We start from the raw sequence: 10,567 nt of genomic DNA on the forward strand, positions 1-10,567 counted from the left end.
GTGCTCTACTTTTCTGCTCTCGTCACCAGCTCCTGATATTTTAACCCAAGCTTCTGCCCAGCCTTGACATTTTTAACCCATCATAACATGTGTGTGGGACCGCACATCTTTTAATATGTTTAAGACACCTGTCCTTGATGAGCCCATGTATACGAGAGCTAAGAACCCGCAGCCCGCAGAACTGACCCCGCCCAGCTCACCAGCAGGGGCGGGGCCGCGGCGCGCCCGCAGCGGGCGGTGACGTCAGCGCGGGGGCCGCGGCCCGCTGGTCACGTGGCGCTCGCGGGCGCGCGCTCCGGCCGAGGCGGGCACGGGTTGAGCCCGTGGTGGGGGCGAGGGGCAGAGAAGCCCCTGTGTGCCCGGGGCTGCGTTTCCTGCCAGGCGGCTCCGCCCGCTGCGGCGGCGAATGCGGCTCGGAGCCGGGCCGCGGCGGGAGGGAGGATGTCCCAGCCCGAGTCCCGAGAGGCAGGGGTGCTGCGCTGACGGCGTCGGGGTGAGTAGCGGCGGCCCGGCGGCGTGTGAACCCGCGCGGCCTCCGTCCGTGTCCTCAGCGCGAGCGGCCGCGGCCCCTGCTGCCCCGAGGGGGCGAGCTCCGGCGGCTTCCTCCGCCTCGGCCGCCGCCTGCCTCCGCGGGGTCTGGGGCCGCAGACCCGGCGTGCGGCCGGGGGTGGCCTGAGGAGACGCCGGGCCCTGTGGGGGCGGCGGGCGGCGCGGGGAGCCACCCCCGGCCCCGCCGGCGCGTCTGAGAAAACGCGGTGCCTCAGAAACGACTGCGGGGAATTGCAAACATCTAGACACCGGAGCGCCTCGAGGAGTGCACGCCCTGGGGCCCAGCCCTCGGTTTCCACAGTATTCGGGCAGTGTGCGACCGTTCCTTGAAGGATTTTTGAAGAAAAACACAATTTTGCTTTCTTCATGGTTGGGTGGTGCCACTCAGGCTTTGACCGGGTCCTCGCAGGGCATTCGGTGGGTGAGCATCTGAAGTTTGCCTTTTCTGTTTCTTTGAAGTGCACTTGTTGAAGAAATTGGCTGCCTTGCACAGTTGCCCAGGCTCTTAACATACGTGTGGTTTACATACAGAAATATCGAGCCCCCACCCTCCTCCATTTCTGGTTGATTTCACCCTTTAAGGAATTTGAATACGCTCGTGATGGAAGAGCTTCGTGTATTTTTCTCATCGAAGATATTTCGTCCTGCGGGCCTTTTTACTCTGTGTTAGGAAAGCGATCGGTTGGTTGGTTTTCCAAATATAAGATGAAATTATAACTTTGAAATGCTTCTCACGCTGCCATGCACCAATAAAATACCAATAAAATATTGTGGTGGTCGTTTCGTCCCTCGAAATAATAAGCCAGACCTCCCCCGTCCCCCGCCCCTTTAACTCCTTTCAGTTCTTTGCTATTACCTAGATAAATACCATATGTTAAGTTCTACTCTGCCTTGACAAAAAATCGAAACCAGAAAACCTCTCTACCCTCAGTATATATCAGCTGAGATTTTCAAGTTAAACGTCATGAACTAGTCCACGCTTTTCCCGCCTTCTCTTGACAGTTCTGCGCTGTTCTTTGCAATTTGAGTTCTATCTTCACTTTTCTTTTTTAGGCTTTTATTGTGGTAAAGTACACATAACTTGAAGTTTATTGTTCTGACCGTTTTTAAAGTATACAACTCAGGTATTAAGTACATTCACAATATTGTGTCACCATAACCACTGTTTCCAAAAGTTTTTTACTCTAAACACAAAAGTCCAGTAGCTCCTCTCTTCCTCTCCCCCAGTCCCTTCTGCCTCTGAATTTGTTTGTTCTAGATGCCTCACAGGATGGAAATCATACAATAGTTGCCCTTTTCAGCTTATTTCACATCAGTTTTCAAGGTTCATCCACGCTGTAGTGTATCTCAGACTTCGTTCCTTTGTATGGCTGGATACATACATACATATGGCCGAGGGGCTGTATAACAATTTGTTTCTCCATTGATGGACACTAGGTTGCTGCCATTTTTTGCCTACTGTGAATAACGCTGCTGTGAACCTGTGTTTACATGTGTCTGTATGAGTTTCTGTTTTTGATTCTTTGGGATATACATACCTTGGAGTGGAATTGCTGGGTCATATGGTAAATCTGTGTGTTTTTTGACTTGTTTTTGTTTTATTTTTAAAGAACCCTTCCCCTCCATTTAAAAAGTTTCATTAAATTTGTTGCAATATTGTTCTCTGTTTGGGGTTTTTGGTCATGAGGCATGTGGAACCTTAGTTCCCCACCAGGGATTGAAGCCGCACACCCTGCGTTTGGAAGTGCTCCTCACAGACTTAACTGAGTGTTGCTTTCTGTCCTCCTTTCTCCGGCAGGGTCCTATATCTGGTCAAGCTGACAAGTGCAGGCAGTGCTGCCTCTGATTCTCCTTGCCACTCACTTTCACAGCTCTATTGCAAACCGAGCCTCTTTTGGGAATTTTTTTTTTCTAACTGGCTCCCTGGTTCTAGATTTTATTTCCGTCTGTCCCAAATCATTTTATACATTGTTCCTAGGATTTTCTTCCTAAGGTACATTTGCTTAAAAACCCTAGTTAGCTTCATTTTGCTTGTAGAATGAGTTAATTCTCACCCTCAGGGTCATAGCCCCAGCCTGTCCTCATAGAATTAGTCATTTCCACTAACCTTAACCAGATGTGTGTATTCCTTGTAACCAACAGTCCTACCTACTATTCTTTTTGAAAAATGGAAAACAAATACATGTTGCAGTTTCTTTAAGACTTCAGCTTTCTGCTTGAGATATTTTAGCTTTTGGGCCATTGAAGTCTTAATCTTTAAAGTCAAATCTTAAGTTCTATAAGGCATTTCCTTTAAGTATTTTTTTTTAATATACAAATTTAATTTGTCCTTTCTATTTGTTTCTATATACTGTGTTTTATATCTGTATTGTAGCATTTTTTGGAGTTTGCTTTAGGAAATGCCTAGTTTTTCACCCGATTTATTATTTCTTTAGGATTTTTATTCGTAGAGAAAGTAGGATTATTGGCCGTAAGGGTATAAAGGTTTTTAAGGGCTTTCCTGGTGGCTCAGACGGTGAAAATTCTGCCTGCAGTGTAGGAGACCGAAAGTTGGATCTCTGGGTGGGGAAAACCTGGAGAAGATGGAATGGCAGCACACTCCAGTATTCTTGCCTGGAGAATTACATGGACAGAGGAATCTGGCGGGCCCATGGGGTCACAAAGAATCGGGCACCACTGAGCAACTAACACTACCTTTTCAAGAGTTGAAAAATAGTAGCTTATTTTTATTTGCATGTCTGTAGTAATTATTGAGACTGAAGACTTTTTCATATGTGTTTCCCTGTTCATCCAAGTTGTTTCATTTATCAGTATAGCTGATCCTTGAACAATGCAGATTTGAACTGCATGCACAGGTCCATTAATTTGCAAATTTTTTTCAACAGTAAATATTACAGTACAGCAAAATCTGCAACTGGTTGAGCCCTGCAGTACAGAGGTACTGAAGATATGGAGGGCCTACCATAAAAGTGGATTTTCCAGCTGCCCGGAAGGTTGGCATTTCTACCTGCCGCCTTGTTCAAGGGTTCGAAAAATGTTACATGTAGAGTCCCAGCCCCGGTGTTACAGAATAGAGTTTCTCAAACTTGGCACTGTTGACATTTTGAGCCAGATAATTTTTCATTGTTTGGGGCTGTTCTGTGCATTGTAGGGGATTTAGCAACATCCCTGGCCTCTCCCTACCAGGTGTTAGCAGGGTCCCTGGTCATGGCACCCAAAAGCATTTCCAGACATTACCAAAAGACTCCGGTGGTGCTGAGTTTCCCCAGACATTGCCAAATATCTTGGGCTCTGGCTGAGACCCACTGGAGTGTAGAGAGTGGGCTTGGAGCCAGGAGCCCAACTTCTGTGGGGCAGTTCACCCTTCTGCTACTCTGTGTCTGTACATCACCTGCAACAGGCGTTTCCATGTGGACATTCTGTTTCTGCAGGCTAGTTTGTAAAGCTGATCTCCAGTGAATCTTCCAGGAGGAAGCAGAAGTGAGGAGAAGACAGTTAATATATATGAATACACAACCCATAAGGATAGACTACTAGAATCTGTGTCCTGTGATTCCATGGACAAGAATTATTTGAGGACTTAATCATGTAAGCACATTATAACCCCTGGAAACCAACCTACATACAGAGTCAAAGGAGCATTTGGTTGTTGGGTAAGATATATATATCAATACCCACATATATATGTATAAAGACATATAAAAGTTTTACTTCGCAAAATTTCAGACATTAAGAAAAGTGATTGTACATAAGTTATTAATGATCAGTTTTTTTAATGTTATCTTTGTCATTATGGACTCATGGATAGTTATCTTTACTTTGGGCTATAATGCAGTGCCGCTTTATTTTGTGGCTTAAATTGTTTTAGGTATGGCCTTTGTGAGCTCTTATATTTCGTTCCATCTGTTCCTTTAACATGTCCCCATCATTCTGGGATTTCTTTTTTCCTGTTTTTTTTTTTTGTGTGTGTGTGTGTCATTTTCTTACTTCATGGCACTACAAGGTACTTGAGGCTTATCTTACATATTTCCTTTCCCAGTCCAAGAGTCAGTCATTTCTTCAAGGAGCTTTGGTTCTTTTTATTGGAGAATTCTGTTAGAAACCAAGATTTGGGCACTAGGTATGCTTGTTGTCATGGGGGTGTTATTCTCCTAGACCCTCTCAGCTGATAAGCAAGAAAATACATGTGTACATATATGGACTGTTCATAGGGTTCTCCAGGCAAGAATACTGAAGTGGTTGCCATTCTCTTCTCCAGTGGGCCACATTTTGTCAGAACTCTCCATCATGACCCGTCCGTCTTGGGTGGCTCTACACGGCATGGCTCACAGTTTCATTGAGTTAGACAAGGCTGTGGTCAGTGTGATCAGATTGGTTAGTTTTCTGGGACTGTGGTTTTTAGTCTGTCTGCCCTCTGATGGAGAAGGATAAGAGGCTTATGGAAGCTTCCTGGTGGGAGAGACTGACTGAGGGGGACTGGGTCTTGTTCTGATGGGCGGGGCTGTGCTCAGTAAATCTTTAATCCAATTTTCTGTTGATGGGTGGAGCTGTGTTCCCTACTTGCTATTTACCTGGGGTCCAACTATGGTGGACATGAGTTTGGGTGGACTCCAGGAGTTGGTGATGGACAGGGAGGTCTGGCGTGCTGCTGTTCATTGGTCTCAAAGAGTCGGACACGACTGAGCAACTGAACTGAAACTGTGGTGGAGGTGATGAAGATCATGGTGACCTCCTTCAAAAGGTCCCATGATGCACTGCTGCACTCACTGCCCCCAGCCCTGCAGCAGGCCACTGCTGACCCATGCCTCCACCGGAGACTCCTGGACACTCCCAGGCAAGTCTGGGTCAGTCTCCTGTGGGGTCACTGCTCTTTCTCCTGGGTCCTGGTGCACGAGGTCCTGTTTGTGCCCTCCAGGAGTCTATTTCCCAGTCCTGTGTGAGTTCTGGCAGCTCTGTGGTGGGGTTAACGGCGACCTCCTCCAAGAGGGCTTATGCCACACCTAGGTCTATGCTAAAGGAAATCAGTCTGGAATATTGATTGGAAGGGCTGATGTTGAAGCTGAAACTAAAACTTTGGCCACGTAATGCGAAGAACTGCCTCGTTTGAAAAGACCCTGATGTTGGGAAAGATTAAAGGCAGGAGGAGAAGGGGATGACGGAGGATGAGATGGTTGGATGGCATCACTGACTCAATGGCATTAATTTGAGTAAACTCTGGGAGTTGGTGATGGACAGGGAGGCCTGGCGTGCCTTTATCCCTAATTATCCAATGAAATCTGCTCTGTCTGAAGTTAATGTGGTTACTTTAGCTTTCTTTTGGTTACTGTTAGCATGGTATATAGCTTTCCATCCTTTTACTTTTTCTTGTTCTTGTTAGTTACTAAGTCCTGACTTTTTGCAGCCCCGTGGACTGCAGCACACCAGGCTTCCCTGTCCTTCACTATCTCCCGGAGCTTGCTCAAACTCATGTCCATTGAGTCAGTGATGCCATCCAACCGTCTCATCCTTTGTTGCCCCCTTCTCCTGCCTTCAGTCTTTCCCAGCATCAGGGTCTTTTCCAGTGAGTCAGCTCTTCGAATCAGGTGGCCAAAATATTGGAGCATCAGTCCTTTCAATGAATATTCAGGGTTGATTTCCTTTAGGATTGACTGGTTTTGATCTCCTTGCTGTCCAAGGGACTGTTCAGAGTCTTCTCTAACGCCACAGTTCTAAAGCATCAATTCTTCGTCTCTCAGCCCTCTTTATGGTCCAACTCTCACATCCATACATGACTACTGGAAAAACCATATTTCTGAGGGACCATTATTGTGCCTACCACATAGCATATCATTATATTTCTTAAAAAATTTTTTGGTGATTGCCCTAGAGTTTACAATATACATTTTAAACTAACCCCTGAATCTGCCTTAAAGTAATGTAATTCTGGTGTCTCAGTGGTGAAGAATCTTCCTGCCAACACAAGAGACGTGGTTTTGATTCCCAGGTTGAGACGATCCCCTAGAGGAGGAAATGGCAACACACTCCAGTATTCATGCCTGGAAAATCCAGTGGACAGAGGAGCCTGGTGGGCTACAGTGCACGGGTTCATAACAGAGTCAGACACGAGTTGGCAACTAAACAACAATAATAATATTGCTTGGTGTGTGAATAGGTTTCTCCCACCCAGCCCTGTGGCCTTGCTGTCATTCACTTACCAGTGTGCTGTGATCACCCAGTTGCTGTGTGGTTGTTCAGTCCTTCAGTCGTGTCCGACTGTTTTTGCAACCCCCATGGACTGTAGCCTACCAGTCTCCTCTGTCCTTGGGATTTCCCAGGCAAGAATACTGGAGTGAGCTGCCATTTCCTCCTCCAGGGGGTCTTTGAGACCCAGGAATTGAACCCATGTCTCCTGCATTGCAGGCAGATTCTTTACTGCGGAGCCAGTGGGAATGTCCTTGTTCTGTTATTTTGTTCTGCCCTTGTTCTGGTTGTCTTTTAGGTCAGATAAGAATAAGAAAAGTAAAGGATTTTATTTTCGGTATATTTATCCCTTCTCTGATGCTCTTATTTTCTTTATGTAGATCCAGGTTTCTGACCTGTATCATTTTTCTTCTGCTTGAAGATTTTTTTTTTCCATTTTTTTGCAGGACAGGGCTGCTTGTGATGAGTTTGTCAGTTTTTTTTTTTTTTTAATGATAAAGCCTTTATTTCTCCTTCATTTTGAATAATAATATCAATGAATATAGAATTCTGAGGTGGTGATGGGGTTTCATACTTTAAATATTTTACTCTCCTCTTGCTTGCATGATGAGAAGTCCACTGTAATTCTCTTTCCTCTGTAGATAAAATGTTCTTCCCTCCCTGTAGCTGCTTTCAAGATTTTGTATTTGTCTTTTGATGGTCTGAATATGATATGGGTACTCTCAGCTTCCTAGGGTCTGTTGTTAATTTTGGAAAGTTCTTGGCTATTATTATTTCAGATGTTTTTTCTGCTTCCTTTTTTCCTTCTGATATTCCAGTAATGTGTATGTGTTATACTTTCTGAAATTGCCCCACAGTTTTTGGATATTGTTTATTTCGTTCTTTTTTCTCTTTGCATTTAAGTTTGCAGAGTGTCTGCTGACCTGTGTTCCAGCTCACTGCTGCTTTCTCTGGCTGTGTGGAGTCTCTGATGCGCCCACGGAAGGCGTTCCTTATAGCTTTTGCAGCGCTGTTGGTGTTTAGCATTTCCTTTTGATTCTTTCTCACTGTTTCCATCATCCTCCTATTCTTGCATGTTGTCTTTTTCCATTAGAGCCCTTAACATATTAATGACAGATATTTTAAATTCCTTGTCTGCCAGTCCCCAAATCTGTGTCATCTAATTCTGGTTCTAATGATTGCTTTGTTTTGGTGACTGTTTTCTCTTTTATTAAACTTTGCATTTTGCTGTTGTTTTTGAAAGGCTCTTGTATCAGGTAATAGGAACTAATAGAGGTTTGGCAGTGTTTAATGTTTGCAGTAGTTATAGGTTCCAGAGGCTTCGGATTCTTCTAGTGCCCTGTTCGTATAAGCACTGTTCCCCAGAGAGAGTCTGTGTCAGCTCTTAGTGCTAAGTCACTTTAATCATGTCCTACCTTTGCAGCACCATGGACTGTATCCCACTAGGCTCCTCTGTCTATTGGATTCTCCAGGCAGGAATACTGGAGTGGGTTGCCTTGCCCCACCTCCAGGGGATCTGCCTGACCCAGGGATCAAACCCATGCCTCTTAACGTCTACCTGCATTGGCAGAGTGCCCCTGGGAAACCTGCATCAGCTGCAGCACGCTAGCATTCTGTTTGGAGCCCTGCTGGTGTTGTGGTGAAGTGTGAGCAAGGGTAAGAATTCTGTAATCTTCCCATCAAATCTCAGCCTGTCTGTGACCTTCACAAGTGTTCTCCATTACTGTAGCTTTGCTCCTCCCTGCCACCCACTCCCGCCCCTAGCTGCAGTTTCCAGTCTGTTTTATAGAAGCCTTCACCTTTGTTGGTTACTTTTTTCCCGTGGTGGCTCAGATGGTTAAGAATCTGCCTGTAATGCAGGAGACCTAGGATTGATCCCTGGGTCAGGAAGATCCCCTGTTAAAGGGAATGCAGTCCACTCTGGTGCTCTTGCCTGGAGAATCCCATGGACAAAGGAGCCTAGTGGGCTACAGTCCATGGGGTCACAAAGAACTGGACAGGACTGAATAGCAAGGAGAGATAAGAAAGCCTTCCTCAGAGATCAATGCAGAGAAATAGAGAATACAACAGAGAATACAACAGAATGGGAAAGACTAGAGATCTCTTCAAGAAAATTAGAGATACCAAGGGAACATTTCATGCAAAGATGGGCTCAATAAAGGACAGAAATGGTCTGGACCTAACAGAAGCAGAAGATATTAAGAAGAGCTGGCAAGAATACACAGAACTATACAAAAAAGATCTTCACCACCCAGATAACCATGATGGTGTGATCACACATCTAGAGCCAGACATCCTGAAATGTGAAGTCAAGTGGGCCTTACAAAACATCACTACGAACAAAGCTAGTGGAGGGGATGGAATTCCAGTTGAGCTATTTCAAATCCTAAAAGATGATGCTGTGAAAGTGCTGCACTCAATATGCCAGCAAATGTGGAAAACTCAGCAGTGGCCACAGGACTGGAAAAGGTCAGTTTTCATTCCAATCCCAAAGAAAGGCAATACCAAAGAATGCTCAAACTACCACACAATTGCACTCATCTCACATGCTAGTAAAGTAATGCTCAAAATTCTCCAAGCCAGGCTTCTGCAATACGTGAACTGTGAACTTACGGATGTTCAAGCTGGTTTTAGAAAAGGCAGAGAAACCAGAGATCAAATTGCCGACGTCCGCTGGATCATGGAAAAAGCAAGAGAGTTCCAGAAAAAACACCTATTTCTGCTTTATTGACTATGCCAAAGCCTTTGACTGTGTGGATCACAATAAACTGTGGAAAATTCTGCAAGAGATGGGAATACCAGACCACCTGACCTGCCTCTTGAGAAACCTGCATGCAGGTCAGGAAGCAACAGTTAGAACTGGACATGGAACAGACTGGTTCCAAATAGGAAAAGGAGTATGTCAAGGCTGTATATTGTCACCCTGCTTATTTAACTTATATACAGAGTACATCATGAGAAACGCTGGACTGGAAGAAACACAAGCTGGAATCAAGATTGCCGGGAGAAATATCAATAACCTCAGATATGCAGATGACACCACCCTTATGGCAGAAAGTGAAGAGAAACTAAAAAGCCTCTTGATGAAAGTGAAAGAGGAGAGTGAAAAAGTTGGCTTAAAGCTCAACATTCAGAAAACGAAGATCATGGCATCTGGTCCCATCACTTCATGGGAAATAGATGGGGAAACAGCGGAAACAGTGTCAGACTTTATTTTTTGGGGCTCCAAAATCACTGCAGATGGTGATTGCAGCTATGAAATTAAAAGACGCTTACTCCTTGGAAGAAAAGTTATGACCAACCTAGATAGTATGTTCAAAAGCAGAGACATTACTTTGCCGACTAAGGTCCGTCTAGTCAAGGCTATGGTTTTTCCTGTGGTCATGTATGGATGTGAGAGTTGGACTGTGAATAAAGCTTAGCGCTGAAGAATTGATGCTTTTAAACTGTGGTGTTGGAGAAGACTCTTGAGAGTCCCTTGGACTGCAAGGAGATCCAACCAGTCCATTCTGAAGGAGATCAGCCCTGGGTGTTCTTTGGAAGGAATGATGCTGAAGCTGAAGCTCCAGTACTTTGGCCACCTCATGCAAAGAGTTGACTCATTGGAAAAGACTCTGATGCTGGGAGGGATTGGGGGCAGGAGGAGAAGGGGACGACCGAGGATGAGATGGCTGGATGGCATCATGGACTCGATGGACGTGAGTCTGAGTGAACTCCGGGAGCTGGTGATGGACAGGGAGGCCTGGCGTGCTGCGATTCATGGGGTCGCAGAGTCTGGACAGGACTGAGCAACTGAACTGAACTGAATGACTAACACTTTCCCCCCTCGGGTTTGACT

At 45.5% G+C, this 10,567-nt stretch overlaps 1 protein-coding gene across 5 annotated transcripts in view; it reads left to right on the forward strand.

Annotated features, from left to right (window-relative positions):
- Positions 1-284: 284 nt before the first annotated feature.
- GALNT11 (polypeptide N-acetylgalactosaminyltransferase 11) overlaps positions 285-10,567 on the forward strand; it is a 54,602-nt gene continuing 44,319 nt past the window's right edge. The window contains exons 1-2 of one of the 5 annotated variants that reach the window (XM_042249049.1): positions 285-493; positions 3,981-4,202. The gene's annotated coding sequence lies outside the window, so the exon portion shown is untranslated. Of the gene's footprint in view, positions 494-549; positions 971-3,980; positions 4,203-10,567 lie in introns of those variants that run through there. The other 4 variants (XM_042249050.1, XM_027969033.2, XM_027969035.3 and 1 more) reach the window with 4 other exon arrangements.

The sequence above is a fragment of the Ovis aries genome, chromosome 4, assembly GCF_016772045.2.
Source record: "Ovis aries strain OAR_USU_Benz2616 breed Rambouillet chromosome 4, ARS-UI_Ramb_v3.0, whole genome shotgun sequence".
Classification (NCBI taxonomy): domain Eukaryota; kingdom Metazoa; phylum Chordata; class Mammalia; order Artiodactyla; family Bovidae; genus Ovis; species Ovis aries.